Raw genomic sequence first — 18,932 nt, 5'->3', positions numbered from 1 at the left:
GGGCCAGGAATTCATCAGGAACTGGGTCTGTAGGAACTAACTCTCGGGCTTCCCATGGCCAGAGATCTCCTGTTACAGTTCCTCCACAAACATAACATGAAGTGACTTTTAGAGACTGGGCTACATGTTCAGCTAATTGCAAAAACAAATTTCTAGTTTTTCCAGGAATCTCAGGTACTGGCACATTTAGTTCACCACAGAAAGTCTGAAATACTGGTTCTGGAGAGCGTCTTTGAACCTCTCCTTTTATTAGGAGGCTTACGCTAGGATCTAGTCCTTTTCTATCAATGCCTAATGTTACATATTTACCTTTATTCCATTTTGGGTCTGAGGGGTTTGTGATGACCAATTCTAAAGGGTTGGGGTTCCCACTCATGCAGGAGGGGCTGGATTTTCCTTTTTGGAGCCAAACAGGATCTTTTTTATCTTCTTTCCAAGTAGCCCAAATGACACAAGACCAGTATTGATACATCTCACATACATATGACTCGTGATAGATATACTTATTTTCGGCTGTGTAACTTTTTTCTCAGTCTAGAGAACCGCATCCTATCCCATGCTGCTTACTATTAATAGTGGCACAGGCATCAAATGTTAAGGTTACATTTTGGGGGACCCCCCCTTTCTTCTGTTCCAGCTATTACTTTACTTGTGTCCCTTAGGAAAGGACCAGTCTTTAGTCTTATTTCAAAGACTGATCATGGAAGGTTCAGAGGGGTCACAGCACACATCCGGCTGGTCGCTTCCTGGGTCATATACTTTGTACTGAGTGTTATTATACAAGCAGGTTCCCTTTGGAGTTCCTAGGCATTCATAATAACTATAAAATAAAAAGATTGTCTTAACTTGTCCTACCTCAGTGACCTGACGTGTGCACTGAAAATAGTCCTCTGTGTGGGAAGAAGCAGTGGAAGCTTTTACCACACAGGTCCATGTTATAAGGAAAACAAGTCCCACGATGATCTTCCTCATGCTTCAGCCGTGCGAAGACCAGTCAGCTTCCGTGTGTGACTGAAGCAGGGCTTGTCGTCTTCCTCAGGGTCACTTTGCAGGGACTGTCCAGGCTTGGTTTGGCCTCCCAGGTCTCAGCGGCTGCAGGCTTCACGCGGCTGTGGTGAATCCAGGCTGGGATTCCTTCCACCCTTACAGCTATGGGAGTGGTCAGGATAACGGTCTGGGGCCCCCTCCACCGTGGCCGCAAAGGAGCCACGTTCCAGTCCTTGATCCACACATGGTCACCTGGAAAAAAAGGGTGAACTGGGGAGAATAAGCTGACTGGGCACCTCTCATTTACCCAAGTTGAGATTGTCTGGGTAGTTTTTCCCAAGGCCTGTAGCTGTCGTTGTAATTCAATTTCACCTAACTCTTGGGGAGTACCCGGAAGTCCTCACAGTATAGGAGGAGGCCTCTGATACAGAATTTCACAGGGGGAGAATCCTGTTTTCTTAAAGGGGATACACCTAATTTTAAACAATACTATAGGAAGGGCTTGTATTCATTTTAATCCTGTCTCCTGACATACTTTCCCTAAACTATGTTTGATAGTTCGATTCATTTGCTCCACCTTTCCAGAACTCTGAGGTCGGTAGGCGGCATGTAACTTCCATGTGATTCCTAATACCTTTGCCATCTTTTGTACCAAGTCAGCCACAGATGCCGGCCCATTATCTGAGTTGATTTGTAGAGGCAGTCCAAACCTAGGGATGAGATCTCGAAGAAGCACACAGGTTACTGCACCAGCTTTTTCAGTTCGTGTTGGATAAGCCACCACCCACCCAGAGTAAGTACACACTAGAACCAGTAAATACTTGTTATCTCCGCATTTAGGCATCTCTGTGGAGTCCACCTGAAGATCTTCAAAAGGAGCTGCTCCATAGGCTGGTACGCCAGGAGGCACAGAGAGGCCTTGCTTTGCATTGTTCTGTCGACAGGTAACGCATCGCTGTGCTACTGTTTTAGCAAACGCTGGCAAGTGTGAGATGTAGAAATACCAGCCTAACAGCTTTTCAAGTGATTCTTGGCTTGAATGGGTAGTTTCATGTGCAGCCAGCACGACTGCGGCTCCTAGCAGCTGTGGCATGGCTATTTTTCCATCTGGTAACTTTATCCATCCTTCCTTTATTGTTTGTCCTCCCCCTGCCTGAAGAAAGTCTTTTTCCTCTTTAGAATAAGTAGGCACCAGATCAAGTGTTTGAGGGAGTAGTGGGGCTGTGACTGATGCCCAGTAAGGAATAAATGCTGCTTTTCATGCCTCTGTGTCTGTTCGGGAGTTTCCTTGACTCACCGAGGTGGAAACTCACTGATGTCCCCTGTAATGCGTGACTGCTACCTTTTGGGGTTTCCACACTGCTTCTAATAATTGTAGAATTTCTTGTTGGTATTTCATGTCCTTTCTCCCAGAATTTAGTAGGCCTTTTTCTTTATATAATGCTCCATGTACTTGAAGGGTTAGAAAGGCATATGGAGAATCAATATAGATGTTTACAGTCTTACCTTCACGGAGTTCCAGAGCCCGAGTTAAAGCAATGAGTTCTACTTTTTGGGCCAAAGTGCCCTGAGGCAATGGTTTAGCTTCAACAACATCATCCAAGGTTACTACCTTATATATCCGGCACACCTTTCTCCTCACGAGTTGATGAAGCTGCTCCCGTCCATGTATAATTCCCAGTCTGTCGATGCCCATGGCTGGTCTCGAAGATCGGGTCAGCTAGAATAGACAGAGTCCAACACCTCTACACAGTTATGTTCAACAGGGCTGTTGGATACTGGGAGCAAGGTGGCAGGATTTAAAGTGTTACAGACTTCAATGGTTATGCGGGGGTTTTCACATAACAAGCCTTGGTGCTTAGTTACTCTAGCATTTGTTAGCCAATGGTGTCCTTTGGTTTATCAGAGTTACCACCACATGGGGGGCTTTTATATTTAGGTTTTGTCCAAGGATTAGCTTATCTGCTTCTTGTGCCAACAGGACCGTTGCCGCCGAGGCTCGTAGACACGGAGGCCAGCCTTTTTTTTTTTTTTTTTTTTTTTTTTTTTTTTTTTTTTTTTTTTTGAGACGGAGTCTGGCTCTGTTGCCCAGGCTGGAGTGCAGTGGCGCAATCTCGGCTCACTGCAAGCTCCATCTCCCGGGTTCCCGCCATTCTCCTGCCTCAGCCTCCCGAGTAGCTGGGACTACAGGCGCCCGCCACCACGCCCGGCTAGTTTTTTGTATTTTTAGTAGAGACGGGGTTTCACCGTGTTAGCCAGGATGGTCTCGATCTCCTGACCTCGTGATCCGCCCGTCTCGGCCTCCCAAAGTGCTGGGATTACAGGCTTGAGCCACCGCGCCCGGCCGAGGCCAGCCTTTAGAAACCCCATCTAGTTGTTCTGAGAGGTAGGCCACTGGTCTTGGCCGGGGCCCCACAGTTTCAGTTAAAACTCCTACTGCCATCTTTTCTCTTTCTGACACATAGAGTGTGAAGGGCTTTGTCAAATCTGGTAGTCCTAGACCTGGGGCTGACATAAGTTTTTTTTTTAACTTACAAAAGGCTTGCTGTTGTAGAGGCCCCCATTCAAACGGCTCTCGGTCACCCCCCTTTGTAACCCCGTACAACGGTTTGGCTAGCACTGCAAAGTTTGGAATCCATATTCTGCAAAACCCCACAAGCTCCTAAAAATTCCCTTACTTGCCTTCTGGTTTTAGGTTCTGGTAGGCTCCAGATGACCTGCTTTCTTTTTGACCCTAGGCTGCACTCCCCTTTTCAAACAGTGAATCCCAGGTAGCGTACCTGCTGTCTGCAGATCTGAGCTTTCTTCTTGGACACCTTATACCCACAGTCCTCCAGGTGCCGAAGCAGGGCATCCATCCCTTCTGCACTCCCAACTGCCATGGAGTGTCCTAGCAGAAGGTCGTCCACGTACTGGAGCAAGACGCAGCCTAGGTCTTTCGCAGAAAACTTCTGGAGGTCTCAAGCCAACGCCTCCCTGAAGATGGTGGGGGAATTTTTGAACCCTTGGTGAAGCCGAGACCAAGTGTACTGAGTGATGACACCTGACCCCAGATCTTCCCACTGAAAGGCAAACAGTTTTTGATTCTCGGGAGCTGGCCTGATGCTAAAGAAGGCATCTTTCAAGTCCAAGCAAGTAAACCAGCCGTCCTCAGCTGGCAGCAATCCTAGCAGTGTGTAAGGGTTAGGAACTGTTGGGTGCAGAGTCACTGCAGCTTGGTTTACCAAGCGTAAGTCCTGTACGAGTCAATAGTCTTTGGTACCTGGTTTGGGGACAGGTAGGAGGGGGGTGTTCCATGGAGACTGGCAAGGAACTATAATTCCAAAGGCCTTTAAGCGTCTAAGATGGGTCTGTATTCCTTTAAGGGCTTCCCTAGGAACTGGATACTGCTTTTGTCTAATTGGCTGGGCCCCAGGCTTAACTTCTATGAGTATGGGGGCTTGATTGATTGCCAGCCCCGGAGGATTGTCCTCCGCCCATACGCAGGGCCATCGCTTAGCTAGAGCCAGTTTTATTTCCTGACCTGGCTCTGTTAGAGAAAGTCTCCATTTTTCTTCCCAGGGGACTGTAAGGGCCATGATGACTCCTGTTTCTGGTAACTTCAGCTGTTTTGTAAAGGAAATAGTGGCTCTCAACTTGCTAAGCAAGTCTCTTCCCAACAAAGGCAAGGGGCAGTCAGGCATATACAGAAATTGATGAGTCACTTTATGTCCTCCCACCAAGCAGGTCCGCGGTAGGCAGAAAGCCTGCTTGGCGAAGACTCCTGTTGCTCTAATTATATCAGTGGTCTTTTTAGATAAGGGGGCCACTGGGGTGGTTACTACTGAGTGTTCGGCTCCGTTATTGACCAAAAACTTAATGTCCTTGCCCCCTATTGTCATCCTGACCATAGGCTCTTTTGGGGCGTTTGAGCCCGGTCCCCTTCAGTCTAGTAGCCCTTTGGCCAGATTGAACAAAGTCCCTTCATCTTTGTCTGAGGTCTTTTGCTCTGCATCACCCTGCTTCTCCTTTAGTTGGGGACATTTATCTTTCCAATGCCCTATTTCTTTGCAGTAGGCACATTGGTTACGCTGCAGGCGTGAGCGATTGGACGAGGCATTCCTCCCGGAACCCCCTTTCCCTGCCCTTTCACGGGGATTGCTCTAATTGCCGCAGCCAGCAAATCAGCCTTTCGCCTGGCCTGGCTTTCGCCCTCCTTACGGCTTTCTCGGTGGCTTGTTGCATCTGTATTTAAATACTTGATTAGCTATCTCCAGCAACTGCGAGGTATTCATTCCTGCAAACGCAGCCTGTTTTTGCAATGTTCTCCGGATATCTTCTGCGCTTTGACTAACTAAGGCCACGTTAATCATACGCTGATTTTCAGGACTATCTGGATCGAAAGGAGTGTACATGAGATAGGCCTCGCGCAGTCTTTTATATAACTGGGCTGGGCTTTCCTCCTTTCCTGGGATGACTTCAGAAACTTTATTTACATCGGTGGCCTTTTCAGCCCCTTTTTTCAGACCTTCAATGAATGCCTCTCGGTACCGTCTTAGCCTCTCCATATCTGGTCCTTCATTTGGATACCACTGAGGGCCTGTTCCTGGCCAGCTGAATTGTTACATATTCCTGTGGATTTTGGTCATCGACTGGGATGTGCTCTTCTAGCCATTTAGTTGCCGCCTGTAGCACCCTTTGCCTTTTATCTGTGTTAAAGAGGTACATGAGTAGGTGGCAGTCAGCCCAAGTAGGATTATGAGTCTGGATAATTGTTTGGAGCAAGTCAATTAGAGCTTGAGGCTTTTCAGTGTAAGATGGAGCGTTATTTTTCCAATTGAGGAGGTCAGCAGAGGTGAAAGGGTGATACACAAAGGCACGCCTTTCCACCATGTGTCCGTCCCCATCTATCCCAGTATATGGCTGCTCTCAGGGGCATTTGGATTCCAGTCTTGGGCCATAAACAAGTCGCCAGGGGAGGAGTTTCTCCTGCAGCTTTACTTCCCTTCTGGTCTACTCTGGATAGTCTAGGGGCTGTGGGCTCAGGAGAAGGGGGGCTCTCCGCTTGATAAGGGTTGGGTGGGGCACTGTTGGTGCCATCTCCTGCCACGAGTCCTCGAGCTCTGAGTCAGACAGAACTTTAGGTGCCAGCTTCCCTCTGCGGGTGGAGTGAGAACCTTCCTTAACTAACTGTCCCTTTGCTACTAGTACTGCTGCTCCCTGTCCTCTTAACCACCGTCTTAAAATCCGAACTCCCCGAGTGCACAATTTCTGTCCCTTTTAAGGGCTCACAACACTAAAGATTTCATATGAAAGGGTCGTGATTGATTGAGCAATCTAGGGGGTACATGACAGGGGCTTTGTGCACCGGTGGTCAGAGTGAAACAGAACAGAGCAGGGAGTTTCACAATGTTCTTCATACAATGTCTGGAATCCATGGATAACATTGATTGCCAAGTCATGAGTTGATTTTTAACTACTAGGTTTAGGCCAGGCAGGCCCAGGCCTGTTTTCAGGTCTGGTTTTGGGTCTGGTGCCTGGCACCGGGCTGCCTGCCTTTGGTTTCACTTCCTCGTTTCTTCCTAAAACAGGTACCCAGTATAAAACAATATGAGAGCGTCTCTCTCTTCCCTCATGACGACTCCTTCCTCCTGGGAGGAATGCTGGGGTCATGGGTGGCAGCCGCTCTTTGTGTTAATACCTTCTTGGATCTGTGGCCAAATACAAATCAGATAATCTGTTCCAAGAATACAGATCCAGGTCCCAACCAAGACTACCAAAGACTTGCCTGGCCCGGTCCCCCTGTGGCAGAGGCTACTGAGAGTGACCAACTTCTGCTTTTCCCCCTCTTCTTCCTGAGCCCTCAGTATAACTACTTTTCCTAGCCAAGAGGGTAAGACCCTGGGATGACTGCTGGGCTAATAGATGTGGGCAGAAGTGAAACATACCACATCAATGCACAATCGTCCATGCCCTGTGTATCTGCTGTGATGTTAAAGATGGAAAGGATCCTGGATCCCAGAGTCACCACTTGGAGATGAGCTAACCTGACGAGCTTCTTTCCACTCCAGGACCTTTGGACATGCCAGGCCCTCTGTTTGGAATTATCTTCTTCCCACTCTGCTTGGTTCACACTACTCATCCTTAAGGTCTCAGCTGAAACCTCCTGATATGATTTGGATGTTTGTCCCCCTCAAATCTCATGTTGAAATGTAATCCCCGGCTGCCTGCGGTGGTTCACACCTATAATCCCAGCACTATGGGAGGCCAAGTTGGGCGGATCACCTGAAGTCAGGAGTTTGAGACCAGCCTGGCCAACGTGGTGAAAACCCATCTCTACTAAAAATACAAACATTAGCCAGGCATGGTGGTGCACACTTGTAATCCCAGCTATTTGGGAGACTGAGGCAGGAGAATTGCTTGAACCCAGGGAGGTTGAGGTTGCAATGAGCCAAGATCACCCCATTGCACTCCATCCAGCCTGGGCAACAAGAGCAAAACTCCATCAAGAAAGAAAGAAAGAGAGAGAGAGACAGAGAGAGAGAAAGAGAGAAAGAGAGAAAGAGAGAGAGAGAGAAAGAGAGAGAGGGAGGGAGGGAAAGAAAGAAAGGAAGGAAAGAAGGAAGGAAGGAAGGAAAGAAGGAAGGAAGGAAGGAAGGAAGGAAGGAAGGAAGGAAGGAAGGAAGGAAGGAAGGAAGGAAGGAAGGAAAGAAGGAAAGAAAAAGAAAGAAAGAAAGAAAGAAAGAAAGAGAAAGAAAGAAAGAAAGAAAGAAAGAAAGAAAGAAAGAAAGAAAGAAAGAAAGAAAGAAAGAAAGAAAGAAAGAAAGAAAGAAAAGAAAGAAAGAGAGAGAGAAGGAGAGAAAGAAAAATGTAATGGCCAGTGTTGGTCATGGAGCCTAATGGAGGTATTGGGGTCATGGAGGCAGATCCCTCATGAATGGCTTAGCACTATCCCCTTGGTGATGAGTGAATTCTTGCTCAGCTTACTCAAGATCTGGTTGTTTAGGAGTCTGGGACCTTCCCTCCTATATCTTGCTTCCTCTCTCGCCAAGTGATAACACTACTCCCTTTTACCTTCTGCCATGACTGTAAACTCCCTGAAGCCCTCATCCGATGCAGATATGGCACCATGCTTCCTGTGCAGCCTATACAACTGTGAGTCAAAATAAACACCTTTTTGTTTTCTTTTCCTTTTTTTTTTTTTTTTTTGAGGCAGAGTTTCTCTCTTGTTGCCCAGGCTAAAGTAAAATGGAGCAGTCTCGGCTCACTGCAACCTCTGCCTCCTGGGTTGAAGCAATTCTCCTGCCTCAGCCACCTGAGTAGCTGGGACTACAGGCAAGTGCTACCATGCCCAGCTAATTTTTGCATTTTTAGTAGAGATAGGGTTTCACCATGTTGACCAGGCTGGTCTCAAACTCCTGACCTCAGGTGATTCACCCTCCTCGGCGTCCCAGAGTGCTGGGATTATAGGAGTGAGGCCAACATGCCCATCCTGCCTTTTCTTTATAAACCATCCAGCCTCAGGTATTTCTGTATAGCAACGCAAGAACAGACTAACACACTTCCCTTCCAGGATCTTTCAGAGCACGTCCAGCCCCTGCTATAGATTCTTGAGCTCCCACATTTCTCCTTCAAAGTAATTATTCCAATCATACTAAATAAATAATAACTGTGAATGATTTATTTGAAGTCTGTTTCCGATGTACTAGGATGTGAGCTCCATAAAGACCAGATCAGAGGGCCGGGCACAGTGGCTCATGCCTGTAATCCCAGCACTTTGGGAGGCTGAGGTGGGCGGATCACAAGGTCAGGAGTTCAAGACCAGCCTGGCTAACATGGTGAAACCCCGTCTCTACTAAAAATACAAAAATTAGTCGGGCATGGTGGTGTGCACCTGTAATCCCAGCTACTCAGGAGGCTGAGGCAGGAGAATCGCTTGAACCCGGGAGATGGAGGTTGCAATGAGCTGAGATCGTGCCATTGCACTCCAGCCTGGGTGACAAAGTGAGACTCTGTCTCAAAAAAAAAAAAAAGACCAGATCAGTGCCAATGCTGTGTGGACCATTATGGGAAGCTTCGGGCAAAGGAAAAATCAGTAACATGAATCTCATCTTCGTTTAAAATTTTGATATTTTGTTCATCATGGATTTTTGGCAATAATTTTTACTTTACAATGATTGCATCATTGGAGGTGGTGTTTTTTTTTTGGCGCTTCTTTAAATATGATGCCTAGAACAAGTGCCTTGCTGCTCTCACCCTAGTCTCAGCTTTGGATCGGGCAAAATCGCCCTTCCTCGAAGGATTATCACAAAGCATCAGTGACAGCATATGGGAGCTGAGTGCTGTCATTTTGAGATACTTATTCCACTATAGACAATTTCCTTATATCCATTGACTTGCTTTCATATGCTAAGTTGGTTTCCCATACTCCCTGCTTTCCAGGGAAACTCAGAACAAAGAATCAAATCCTTGGCTTTGAGTTGCAAAAGAAGCTTTGAAATCCAGAGCTGAGACTATACCGTTACAAGAGCCGATTTTGAAAAAGAAATCTTTTGTGTAGGTCCAAAAAAGCTTGGCTTTGAACTTCGAGAGCAAAGAGCTGATGCCATAAGCCCTGGAGAGGGGAAGGATGCGTCATCCCAGAAGATACCACCCCAAAGGAGATTAAGGTTCCACTGGCAGGTGGGAGAAAAGGGGCAAGCAGCACCCGGAAACACGCATGCCGGCCCAAAAACCAGTCGTCAGCCCCATCTGGGCAGAGCCTGGGGGTGGCATGAGAAAAACTATATACCCCCAGGTATACTGGGGGCCACCAGGGCAAATGGGACCTACCTGCACTTCCCTTACCAGCTGTGGCCTGAGGATGTAACAGGCCTCCCACAAGTCACTGTATCTGTATGGAGAGGCCTCAGTAGAGTAGACATAGAGGTGAACTCACAAGGGCGGGCATCCAGAAGTTTCCATACCTGCAAGACAGACATGGGTGTCCTGAGAGATTAGACTTGGGGAGTCCACGTCTTTGCCAAATCCAGTTACTGATAAACCAAGATACACTTTTCTTTTGGTCACCCAGGCTAGAGTGCAAAGGCGCAGTCTCGGTGTACTGCAACCTCTGCCTCCCGGCTTCAAGGATTCTTCTGCCTCAGCCTCCCAAGTAGCTGGGATTAAGGGTGTGCGTCACCATGTCCGGCTAATTTTTGTGTTTTTAGTAGATACCAGATTTCGCCACGTTGGCCAGGTTTGTCTCAAACTTCTGACATCAGTTGATCCACCCACCTCGGCCATCTGAAGTGCTGGGATTACAGGGGCTTTGTGCACCGGTGGTCAGAGTGAAACAGAACAGAGCAGGGAGTTTCACAATGTTCTTCATACAATGTCTGGAATCCATGGATAACATTGATTGCCAAGTCATGAGTTGATTTTTAACTACTAGGTTTAGGCCAGGCAGGCCCAGGCCTGTTTTCAGGCCCCGAGATACACTTTTGAGGTCTTGAGTACGGCTTATAAAGTCCATACTCACATATACCTGCTCTGTCTGGCTATACAAGTCATGCCATGTACAATGGAGCCATATCTAACGGTTCCTTTTGACAGCAGGATCCTACACTGGAGGTAAGTATCTCGAGGAACAGCACCTCTGATCCATGTCCCATAAAGGGTCTTCACAGGCCAAGAGCAAACTCCCTAGGTGTGTAAAAGCACCCAGAGCACCCCGCTCACAGAAGACACCCCACAAATGCCCTTATTAGTGATGGTAACCCGCGTGGGAAGGACATTTGAATTATTTGGGCCTCCCAGCATTTGAAGCTCCTGGCTATGTTGGAGAATCCACCTGTCTTACAAAACAGAACCCACTTCCTCCCAAGGCAGCTGAAAACGCTGGGAGCTCACTTTCCCAGCATCCCTTGCAAGCCGGGTGGAAGCCTGTGACCCGGAAGTCGCCCCCAGATACACCCACGTCAGATTCTGAATGAGAAATGAGAACTGCTGAGCAAAAAAACCACTCAGGGCTGGGCGCGGTGGCTCAAGCCTGTAATCCCAGCACTTTGGGAGGCCGAGACGGGTGGATCACGAGGTCAGGAGATCGACATCATCCTGGCTAACACCGTGAAACCCCGTCTCTACTAAAAAATACAAAAAACTAGCCGGGCGAGGTGGCGGGCGCCTGTAGTCCCAGCTACTCCGGAGGCTGAGGCAGGAGAATGGCGTGAACCTGGGAGGCGGAGCTTGCAGTGAGCTGAGATCCGGCCACTGCACTCCAGCCTAGGCGATAGAGCGAGACTCCGTCTCAAAAAGAAAAAAAAAAAACCACTCAGATCCCTCCTGAGGGTGGTGTGAGGAGCGGCAGCAGGGGCTGTGTCTGAGGAGCAGCGGTGGGGAGGCCTGGGGTCTTTGTGGTCCCAGGACCATGGGGCGATTTTCTCTGTGCTTCCTGGCTGAGTGGGCTCTACGTTTTTTTTTTTCTTTTTTTGAGACAGAGTTTTGTTCTTGTTGCCCAGGCTGGAGTGCAATGGTGCCATCTCAGCTCACCTCAGCCTCCACCTCCTGGGTTCAAGTGATTCTCCTGTCTCAGCCTCCTGAGTAGCTGGGATTACAGGCGCCTGCTACCACGGACCGGGTAATTTTTGTATTTTTAGTAGAGACAGGGTTTCTCCATGTTGGTCAAGCTGGTCTCAAACTCCCGACCTCAAGTGATCCGCCCACCTCAGCCTCCTAAAGTGCTGGGATTACAGATGTGAGTCACCACGACCGGCCGGGTTCTAAGTTTTATTCTCAGGTCCACCTGAAGATTCTGTGAGTGCCCAAGACCTTTTAAGAAATTCCTTTTCTGGCCAGGCGCGGTGGCTCAAGCCTGTAATCCCAGCACTTTGGGAGGCCGAGACGGGCGGATCACGAGGTCAGGAGATCGAGACCATCCTGGCTAACCCGGTGAAACCCCGTCTCTACTAAAAAATACAAAAAACTAGCCGGGCGAGGTGGCGGGCGCCTGTAGTCCCAGCTACCCGGGAGGCTGAGGCAGGAGAATGGTGTGAACCCGGGATGCAGAGCTTGCAGTGAGCGGAGCTCTCGCTACCGCACTCCAGCCTGGGCGACAGAGTGGGACTCCGTCTCAAAAAAAAAAAAAAAGAAAGAAAGAAAGAAATTCCTTTTCTGCTTAAATTAGCCAGCTGTGGTTTTTGTTGCTTGTGATGAACTCTGACTGATAGCCTCCACCGTCAGACCTCATCAGCCTGTGACCACTCAGGGAGTCGCGTGATCATTCTCCCTCCCCCTGCCTCTGCTTCCACTGTCCTCCCAGGTGTCCCACACTGTCAAATGCTGTTCTGTGCTCAGGAGAAGCTTTGCCCATGTTCTTCAACACTAGCCACCCGCCCCCAGTGCCAGGGCCCACCAGGAGAGCATGGCTCTGCAAGGCTGTCTGACCATAGGGACCACAGCTTGTCATCAGGCCCCATACGAGGCTGCTTGGCCCAGGGGCTCATGTAGCCTTTTCTGAGCACAGCGCCTTCAGCTTCTCACCCAAGCTTAGGCCAGGTGAGCAACACACATAACTTCCTGCCCTGGCCCTCTAACTGGGGACTCTAAAGACACACACACACACTTGGCCGGGCACAGTGGCTCACGCCTGTAGTCCCAGCACTTTGGGAGCCCGAGGCGGGCAGATCATGAGGTCAGGAGATCGAGACCATCCTGGCTAACGCAGTGAAACCCTGTCCCTATTAAAAATACAAAAAATTAGCCAGGCCTGGTGGTGGGCGCCTGTAGTCCCAGCTACTCGGGAGGCTGAGGCAGAAGAATGACGTGAACCCAGGAGGCGGAGCTTGCAGTGGGCCGAGATCGCGCCACTGCACTCCAGCCTGGACGACAGAGCAAAAAAAAAAAAAAAAAGACACACTCACACGCTCGCCCACTCTCACACTCACACTCATGCACTCACATATACTCACACAAATGCATTCTCTCACACACATACATACACTCGTACACTCACACACCCACGTACATACACACATACACTCACACATATACACACTCACACATACACTCATATTCACACTCATACACACTCATATACTCACACTCTAACACACACATACCCACGCCCACAGACACACTCACACACGTATACACACATATACACTCTCACACACTCATACACTCACACACGCATACACTCATACCCACATACTCTAACACACACCCACACATCTACACTTACATACACACACATACATTCACACACTCATATATACCCACACTAACACCCACACATGCAGACACACACATATGCAAATACACACAATCATCACACACATACATACACACACTCATACACTCCCACATACACACAGTCACATATATTCACACACACTCATACACACACTTATATATGCACACTGTAACACATTCACACCCACACACATACATACACACACTCACACTCCCACACACACACACTTATACACTCACATACACTCTCACACTCATACACACATATACTCACACTCTAACACACGTATACTCACACCCACACACAAAATACACATACACTCACACTCATAATCACACACTCATACACCCATATCCCACACACTAACATACCCACACATATACACTTACACACATAGACACATGCATACACACACTCATATACCAACACGCTAACCCCCACACACAGACACAAATACACAATCTTCACACACTCATACACTTTCACATATACTCCAACCCACACATACACATATACACTTACACACCACACTTACATATACACTCTTATACATACAACTCACACTCACATTCACACACACTCATATACTCACACTCAGGCCATACAGTCCCAAACACACTCATGCACTTACACTAATGCTCTCACTCACATGCTCTCACACACACTCGTATTCACACACTCTAGCACTCACACTCTCACACAAGTGCACTCACCTCTTTAGCAAAAGAAATCAAAGCCCATACCTATCACTGCCTGGTTCTCCCAGAAAGTTCCCAGGCCCCATTCCTGCCCATCCAAGACCCCGGGGAAGTGATGGGGTGGGGAGAGGCTTGGATTCAGAAGGGAGTGCAAGCAGGCTCACCGGGCCAGCGCCGCATGGCTTTGGGCAGGTTGCCTCACCTCTGGTCAGGTTGACCTGCCCATCACAATGGTCCTGGGCAGAGCCCGTCTGCAGCAGCATGGGGAGGAAGCGAGGCGTGGTGGGATGTCCCACAGGCCCTGCCAGACCCCTCTGACTCTTCAACAGGGGCCCTCAGTGGGGCTGGCTGGGTCTGATTCATCCTCTGCCCTTACATACTTGCTTGTTCAGTGAACAGTTCCTTGGGAATGGGTGGCCCTCCAGATGGTCAGAGAGGAGACTAGGGAACCGATTCAGAGCCTCACACACTCCATCTGTCTGGGTGTACCATACACCCCGTCCTCAACCTCCCCACGCAGGGCCTCCCACCACCCCCAGGCCTCCAGTTCCCAAAGACAGATGCCTCTAACCGCCCCCACCCTAGGAGCCCTGTGTTCCCAGCTGGACAGCTGTCAAGCCCACGAGCCGGTGTTGCTGCCTGCCACCACGTGACCCAGGACAGATGGCACCTGTCAACATCAGCCGCCACCAGGCCATGACGAACAAACAGCAGCTTCACACGCGTCCACACGCGTCACAAGCCGTGCCTGATCTCACAGCACCCAGCACCCGCCCCACCTGCTGTCCCATCAACCCTCTGGGCAACACACCCCCACACCAAAGCCGTCAGCGCCGCACCCACCTGTGTCCCCAAACTTCCCTCAGAGAGAGGCCCCTCTGTGTTCTTGCTGGAAAGGTGAAGGCCCACGAATATTCTCAGCACCCGCAGGCTGTGGGGGCTTAATGAAGGTTAATCATCATCCCGTACACCTCAGCAAGTTTTTAAAAATAGCCATTGGGGAGCGTGCAGGAAGCTTCCGGCAGCAGCAGCGTTGTCACCCGCTGGAAGGACTGACTCTGTGAACACCCGAAGTCTGGTTACCAGGTGAAGGGAGAAGCAGGCAGCTGCCAGGAGGGCCTGGCAGAAGTGGGCCATAGGGACGGGGCGGTTAAGTGGGGGCAACCCCCTGGAAGGTCAGCCAAGGCCTTCCAGGTCAGGCTGTGCAGGTGATCACCCACCCTTGATAGAGAGGAGGTCTGCTCTCAGGGAAGGGCTTGTTTGGTTTTGTTTTGTTGAGACAGGGTCTTACTGTGTCACCCAGGCTGGAGTGCAGTGGTGTGAACACGGCTCACTACAGCCTCAACTTGCTGGCCTCAAGTTCTCTTCCCACTTCAGCCTCCCAAGTAGCTGGGACTACGGGGACGTGTCACCAAGCCCAGCTAATTCTTTTGTAAAGATGGTCTCACTTTGTTTCCCAGGCTAGTCTCGAACTCCTGAGCTCAAGTGATCCGCCAGCCTCAGCCTCCCAAAGTGCTGGGATTATAGGCAAGAGCCACCTCTCTTGGCCTCAGGCAAGGGTCTTGAGGGGGCCCACCCAGGGCCAAGCAGGAGACAGAGGCCAGATTCTGTAACAATCTGCATTGTGGCTTTTTTTGGGGGATGGGGAGGTGGGCGAAGTTTCACTCTGTCGCCTAGGCTGGAGTGCAGTGGCACGATCTCCGTTCACTGCAACCTCTGCCTCCCGGGTTCAAGCAGTTCTCTGCCTCAGCCTCCTGAGTAGCTGGGACTACAGGCACCCGCCACCACATCTGGCTAATTTTTGTATTTTTAGTAGAAATGGGGTTTCACCATGTTGATCAGGCTGGTCTTGAACTCCTGACCTCGTGATCCACCCGCATTAGCCTCCCAAAGTGCTGAGATTACAGTCATGAGCCACCTTGTCCAGCCTGCAGTGTGGCCTTGACCAAGTCTCCACCTCTGTCTTGGCCTCTGTTTCCTCTGCTCCAGCATCAGAGCAGCTTCTATTTGTGTGCACTCTGTGCATGTTGGATTTTATCCAGAAGGCAGCTGTTGCTATTAGCTGAAGCTCAGAATGGTTAAGTGACAACTGGAGGTCACAGAAGGCCTAGGTGACTGACTGATGGTAGGGAGCTGCCTTGGGTTGTGGAGAGCAGGAATTTGAACCCAGGCAGTCGGATTCCAGGGCTCAGGCCTGTGACAGGTACAGTCTGCTGACTGCCTGGGCCTGGGAAAGAGCTCTGGGCTGATGCTCTCTGGAAGCAAGGGGATGAGGCCACTGAAAACGAAGCCACGTGGTCAGCGCCCCTGGCCTGCTCCTCTGGGCCATGCCCTAGAGACTAACTGCCTTACAAGTCTTGTAAACTCTCATGCTGAGAGACCGGAACTCTCCCGCTGTCCCCTGACATCACAGAGCAGGAGAGGGAAGCCACACAGCAAGACGTCCCTTCAACAGGGACTGGCATCCTGAGGAGCCACCAGATAGAAAGTGTCCCCTCCTCCTGTCCTTGGGACACAGAGAATTTCCCAGCACTGACTCTACCCTGGTCTTGGTGCCTACCAGACGCCAAGGCTGGAATGTAGAGGCCCTTAGGCCACTGCAGGAGAGCTTAATGAGGTTGGTCAGAGGATGGGCTCTGTGCAAGGGGAGACCAAAGGGCACACTCAGAGAGGAAAGGTGCATCCTGGGGACAAAGCAGTGGTCCCTAAGGGACAAGGCCATGGCAGCTGGGCAGGTAGGGGGTAGCAACGTGGGAGCCAACTGCATGGACTCAGGGAGGCTGGGCGACTGACATCCTGGTGTTAAGGTGGGTGATACCGAGAAGCCCACATCTGCCATATCCATCCATTCATTCATCTGGTATTTACTGAGCACCTCCATATGTGCCAGGCACTGTTCTGGGCTTTGGACTTTCAGTGTGAACAAGGCATATATGGTCCATGCCCTTGTTGAGGCTCATAACTGAGAAGGGCTCCTTAGCATGGCCTTTGAGCCTCCCCCTAATCTGACCAACCTGCCTTCTCTGATGCAGTGCCTCATGAATTGTCCCCCTGCCCTGGCCAACTGCTGCCTGGTGCAGGACAACGGAGGTGGAGACGATGGAGAGAGGGTGTAAACAGGCTCCAATGTCCCTGGCACCATAACTCCTCCACCCCCCATTGAGCCAGATAGAGGAAGGATGCACAGGAAACATGAGCTGTAAAAGGACACTCGGAGGAGAAGAAATGACAAGAAATAGAGATGAGGCGCCGTGTGTGTGTGTGTGTGTGTCTGCCTGTGTGTCTGTTCTGTAAGTCTCTGTACATCCATCTGTTTTTGTGTCTATGTGTCCAGCATGGTGGCTCATGTCTTTAATCTCAGCACCTTAGGAAGCCAAGGTGGGAGGATCGCTTGAGCTTAGGAGTCTGAGACCAGCCTTAGCAATATAGCAAGACCCCCGTCTTTACAACAAATACAAAAAGTTAGTTGGGTGTGATGGTGTGAGCCTGTAGTACCAGATACTCAGGAGGCTGAGATGAGAGGGTCACTTGAGCCCGGGAGGTTGAGGCTGCAGAGAGCCGTGGCTGCATCACCGCACTCCAGCCTGAGTGACAGAGGGAGACCCTGTCTCAAAAACAAATAACAACCCTGACACTTGGTAATTTCTAAGAAGAAAGGTTTAATTGGCTCACGGCTCTGCAGGCTGTATAGGAAGTACAGCACCAGCATCTGCTTCTGGGAAGGCCTCAGGAAGCTTCCACTCATGGTGGAAGGTGAAGGGGGAACAGGCATTTCTTTTTTTTTTTTTTTTAGACAGAGTCTTACTCTATTGCTCAGGCTGGAGTGCAGGGGTGTGATCTCAGCTCACTGCAACCTCTGCCTCCCAGGTTCAAGCCATTCTTGTGCCTCAGCCTCCTGAGTAGCTGGGATTACAGGCATGCGCCACCACGCCCAGCTAATATTTTGTATTTTTGGTATTTGTATCTTTGGCCAGACTGATCTCAAATTCCTGACCTCGAGTGACACCTGCCTCAGCCTCCCAAAGTGCTGGAATTACAAGCGTGAGCCACTGCGCCCAGCTGGGAGTAGGCACTTCACACACAGGAGCAGGAGCGAGAGGTGGGGGGTGCCACACACTTTTTAACAACCAAGTCTCAAGAGAATTCACTATAGTGAGGACAGCACCAAGCCATGAGGGATCCACTCCCATGACCCAATCACCTCCCACCAGGCCCCGCCTCCAGCACTGAGGATTCCAATGCAACATGCGATTTGGGTGGGGACAAATACTCAAAACCACATCAGGCTGGCTGTGTGTGTGTCTGCGTGTCTAAGAGTCCTGGATGTGAAGATCTGGTGTTTGTGCACGCTTGTTCGTGTTTCCGTGTGTGTGGTTGTGTTAGTTTATGTGTACTTCCGTTGGCATTTATGTGCCTAGATGTGTGTGTGCATGCCTTCAGGGGTCTGTGTGCACTTGTGTGTTTGTATTTGCTTGTGCTTTTGTGTTGAGTGCGTGTGTGTGTGTGTGTGTCTTTGGGCAGGGAGAGGCTGGCTGATCCCGCACTCGCTCACTCTCCACCTTACTATGGCCATGGCTGGGGCCCAGCCCAGTCCCTTTGGTGACTCACTCCTATTGCTGGGGCATGGACTGGCAGGTCGCCACCCACAGTCTGGGCTGTCGCTGGGTCCTGAGTCTGGCTCTGAGACTCTGTGTCTTCTGCTTCCCTCCTCCCAAGCTGGGACCAGCTGGAGCCACCCACAGCCCACATGGAGCCCCAGCCAAGCTGTGGACAGCCCCCAGGCCTGCCGTTCAAGACTGTGCTGGGTACGGTCAGGCTCTGGGGCCAGCAGCACTGCTCCACAGACCTCCACTAAGGAGCACAAGTGGAGGCAAGGGGTCGGAAGACACCCCCTCTGCATGCCCAGACAGGGATGCAAGGCACAGGGGACATCCCCAACCCAGCGCTGCTGCTGCCTTTCTGCCCTGTGTGACCTTGAGCAGCTCACGCACCCTCTCTGGGTCCACACTCCTCATTTATAAGGAGCTGGTGCTAGC

At 50.2% G+C, this 18,932-nt stretch overlaps 1 long non-coding RNA gene across 1 annotated transcript; it reads right to left on the bottom strand.

Annotated features, from left to right (window-relative positions):
• Positions 1 to 1,028: 1,028 nt before the first annotated feature.
• LOC115893648 lies at positions 1,029 to 14,828 on the bottom strand. Its single transcript, XR_004053710.1, has 3 exons — positions 14,740 to 14,828; positions 9,799 to 9,932; positions 1,029 to 1,239 (listed from the first exon to the last, which is right to left on the bottom strand). It is a non-coding gene; the product is annotated as an uncharacterized LOC115893648 (long non-coding RNA).
• Between the last annotated feature and the right edge of the window lie 4,104 nt (positions 14,829 to 18,932).

Source organism: Rhinopithecus roxellana, chromosome 15, assembly GCF_007565055.1.
Source record: "Rhinopithecus roxellana isolate Shanxi Qingling chromosome 15, ASM756505v1, whole genome shotgun sequence".
Taxonomy (NCBI): Eukaryota; Metazoa; Chordata; class Mammalia; order Primates; family Cercopithecidae; genus Rhinopithecus; species Rhinopithecus roxellana.
Note: the sequence above shows the minus strand (reverse complement) of the source record. Positions and strands in the feature narration are given on the sequence as shown.